Raw genomic sequence first — 4,539 nt, forward strand, 5'->3', positions numbered from 1 at the left:
AGCGACTTCTGAGCACTTAGCCAGGAGGAACCCCTGAGTGTCACTGGGTGTGGCCCAAAAAACAAACAAAAAAAAAAACCAAAAAAAAAAAAAAGAAAAGAAATGGGAAAGATGAGAAGAATGCAAATACCATTGGGAGGAAAAGGAAATGAGGCCACAATTAGACTATGGGAGAGGGATCAGGTCAGAGACTAGACGCAGGGGTCCTCAAACTTTTTAAACAGGGGGCCAGTTCACTGTCCCTCAGACCATTGGAGGGTCTGACTCTAGTAAAAACAAAACTTATGAACGAATTCTTATGCACACTGCATAGATCTTATTTTGCAATGAAGAAACAAAACAGATACAAATACAATAAGTGGCCCTCGGGCCATAGTTTGAGGACCACTAGGCCGCTAGAGGGAAGAATAAAACAAAAAAGGAGATAGAAGACAATGACAGGTAGTCAAGGAAAGAGGGAAGACCTGTCCTCATGGACACTGAGAATTCTCCCCAAAAGGCCAATCAATTAACCCCCAATGAAACTTACGTAGCCGCAGGTTGTGGGTGGGCCGAGGATGGTCTTCGACTCTACACGGGGTCTTCCAGTGGTCCCAGAAGCAAACCGAGTGGGCCGCCTAGTAGTTACCATTCAACCTCAGGGGGAAGAAGCCTCCTGGGCAGGCTCCCTTCCCAGGCCAGGGTCCTGAGAAGAGTCGAGGGGAGGAGAGAAGTCTCGCTGCAGGGCCAACAAAGACGCAGACACGTCGGGTTTCTGTCAGAGCAGTTCCAACTTTATTGAGCGGGCTCGCAGCTTACACGGGGCAAGAGGAGGAAGCGAGCAAGAGGGGGAAGAGGCATGGAATTAATGATCAGTAATGAACAAACATGTTTCTCTGCGGTTTTAATGGTCGACCAGAAAGCACATTCTGTGGCTGCTGTTGTGCTTCAGAAACAGACAGCCCACTGTTCCAGAGCTGCTCGCTGACCTTCTGCAAAGCATGCGCCGGGAGCAGGGCCTGAAATGGCATACCAAGGAGCTCTCTGCTTCGGAATAAGCCAGGCCTAGGCCAGATAAATGGCATGGGGGTGCAACAAAACTGGTTTAGGCAGGAGCACCCCGGGAGCCCCACTGCCCAAGGCTGCAAACGCAAACCTGGTCCATGCTTCCTAGGGTTGTGACCTGCCCATTTCCTGCAAAGCTCAGTTAGCATGGGAGCCCCAAAAAGCCTCTATGCAAGTGTCAGATGGGCTCTCTCCAAGTAACAGCATAAAGTCTTCATTCATTTAACATCAAGTCTTCTGGGCCGGAGCACAGCGATAGGGTGTTTCCCTTACACTCAGCCCACCCAGGATGGACCCAGGTTTGATCCCCAGCATCCCATGGGGTCCCCCCCCCCCCAGCCTGCCAGGAGCAATTTCTGAGCGCAGAGCCAGGAGGAATTCCTGAGCACCACCAGGTAAGTCCCCCAAACCCCCAAAATAACAAATAAACAAATAAGTCTCTGGAAACCCTGGGAAATGCATCTCGCTTAACACCAAGGCAGTGTAGAAGATTTGGGGGAGAGGGGAATACAAAAACCCGGGGCCGGAGAGAGACAGCATGGAGGTAAGGTGTTTGCCTTGCATGCAGAAGGACGGGGGTTCAAATCCCAGCATCCCATATGGTACCCTGCATGTGCCAGGAGTGTTTTTTTTGAGTGCAGAGCCAGGAGGAACCCCTGAGCACCGCCGGATGTGACCCAGAAACCAAATAAGTAAACAAGTAAATAAATTAGTAAATGAGGGCCCGGAGAGATAGCACAGCGGCAAGCAGCCGATCCAGGACCAAAGGTGGTTGGTTCGAATCCCGGTGTCCCATAGGGTCCCCCGTGCCTGCCAGGAACTATTTCTGAGCAAACAGCCAGGAGTAACCCCTGAGCACCGCTGGGTGTGGCCCAAAAACAAACAAACAAACAAAAAAAAAAAACCACAAAAAAAACCCAAAAAATAAATAAGTAAGTAAATGAAAGGTTAAAAAAAAAAAAAAAAGCAACCCACCCCTGAGAGGTGTTATTTTTGTGCAGCTTCCATCTTGCCTTGGCAATATGTAGGCCGTGGGTGGGAGGGCATCGCTTCCCAGGATAAATGAAGCTGGGGTTATAAATCGTACCATAGACCAATCATATATAAATTATAATGATAGATGAATTATAAATAAAATGAATCATTATTATATTCTATGATAGATTGTATGTGGCATGTCATATTGCATCATATATCAGTCATACCATAATATTGTGTCATGTAAATATACCCAGTTATCATAAATAAAATTCTGTATGATAAATAAAGCATAAATATATGGTTTTATATGATTTCTAAAGCATGCATATGATATAGATGGTAAATCATCATATATCATATCAGATCATATCATATCATACATTAATAACATATAACAGTATGTTATACAAGCATACTCGTATTATTATAAAGTTATTTATTATAAGCAAATCATAAATAAATAGATAAATAAACGAGGCCAGCTACCTACACCCACCACCCCTGGGCACACAGCTGGATGCTACCCTGCAGGCGCTGCAACAACATCCAGGCCAAGCCAGGCCCCGCCCACGAACCTGCAAGCTGCCAGGCACCTGCAGCGTCCAGGGTTCAGACCCGTCCGAGCCAGGCCTGGGTGGGTGTAGGCTGCACGGGGCGAGCCCCCGGGTGCAGGTCCGGCCACTCACCTGGGCGGCGGCGGCCTTGGGGCGGGCCGGGCCGGGTCCAGGGCGCGGATGGCGCTCGATGCCGGCGGCCCAGGGGCCGGAGCCAGACCGAGTTCCAGGAGAGCGCGGGGCGGGGCGGGGCGGCGAAATCTCGCGAGAACGCCCGCTGGGTCTCGCGCCGGGCGCTGAGCGGCGCCTATTGGTCGAGAGCACGGCTTTCCCTCACCCGGCCCCACCCACCACTTCCGGTTCCTGCGGAAGTGACGTGTCGCTTCCGGAGCGGCATTCCTTTTTGCTTGGTTCTTGGCCCAGGCTTCATCCAGCGCCATCCTTGGTGGCATGAAGGGTCCCCTGCCTTTTCGAGGGTCTTGGCTGTGCCCCCTCACCCCGAGTCCCTTAGAACTGATGTGGCCAGGACAGCCGGGCGCCTGAGCACGGGCCTTGGAAAAACAGGAAGAAGATGAGGCTCTCTGCCCCTAAAGTGCCTTGGGCCTATGCCATAGGGGTGCACTTGGGAGACCTCTTGTCTAGGGTGCTAAAAGCCTAAAAATGTCCTTTTTTAGTTTAGTTTTGTTTTGTTTTTTTAAATAAAAGCTTACTAAACCTTCTCTTGTATTAATGGCTATTGGAGATAAAATAATTTCCACAAATATTCTTTTTTTTGTTGTTTTTTTTTTTGTTTTTGTTTTTTGGGTCACACCCGGCAGTGCTCAGGGGTTATTCCTGGCTCCAGGCTCAGAAATTGCTCCTGGCAGGCACAGGGGACCATATGGGGCACCGGGATTCGAACTGATGACCTCCTGCATGAAAGGCAAACGCCTTACCTCCATGCTATCTCTCCAGCCCCAACACAAATATTCTTGCTACTGATCTTTCTTTTTTCTTCCATTTTTTAAATTTTTCTATTTCTATATAAAACAAATGTGTTACCACCAGTTATGTCAACTTGTGATGCGTTTTCTTTAAATAAAACAATTATGGAAAATAAAATGCCTCAGAATTTAGCATATTTCTTTTTTTTTTTTTTTTTTTTTTTTTGGTTTTTGGGCCACACCCGTTTGACGCTCAGGGGTTACTCCTGGCTAAGCGCTCAGAAATCGCCCCTGGCTTGGGGGGACCATATGGGACGCCGGGGGATCGAACCGCGGTCCTTCCTTGACTAGCGCTTGCAAGGCAGACACCTTACCTCCAGCGCCACCTACCCGGCCCCTGAATTTAGCATATTTCCAAATGCACTATACTTTCTGAATTTATAATTTATAAATATATAGACTTGATGGGGCCAGGGCAAGAGCACACCGGTAGGGCATTTGCCTTGCAAGTTGTCGAACCAGGACAAACCCAGGTTCGATCCCCTTCATTCCTTATGGTCCCTCCAAGAGTAACCCCTAAGTGCCGCAGGGTGTGGCCCAAAAACAAAAAAGAAAAGGAATGCATTAGACTTAAAAAATACCAAGAAGGGGCCGGGCGGTGGCGCTGGAGGTAAAGGTGCCTGCCTTGCCTGCGCTAGCCTAGGACGGACCGTGGTTCGATCCCCCGGCGTCCCATATGGTCCCCCAAGTAGCCAGGAGCAACTTCTGAGCGCATAGCCAGGAGTAACCCCTGAGCGTCACAGGGTGTGACCCAAAAAAAACAACAAAAAAACAAACAAAAAAAAATACCAAGAAGTCTATGGCCATACCACCCTGAATGCACCCATCTGATCTCAGAAGCTAAGTAGGGTCAGGCCTGGATGGGAGACCGCCTGGGAATACCAGGTGCTGTAGGCTTAAAAGAAAACAAAATAGCTTGCCTGGAGCCTAGACTTCGTCTTGTGCCAAGAAACTTCAGGGGTCTGGTCTCTTTGTAT

Source organism: Suncus etruscus, chromosome 11 (genome assembly GCF_024139225.1).
Source record: "Suncus etruscus isolate mSunEtr1 chromosome 11, mSunEtr1.pri.cur, whole genome shotgun sequence".
Lineage (NCBI taxonomy): Eukaryota > Metazoa > Chordata > Mammalia > Eulipotyphla > Soricidae > Suncus > Suncus etruscus.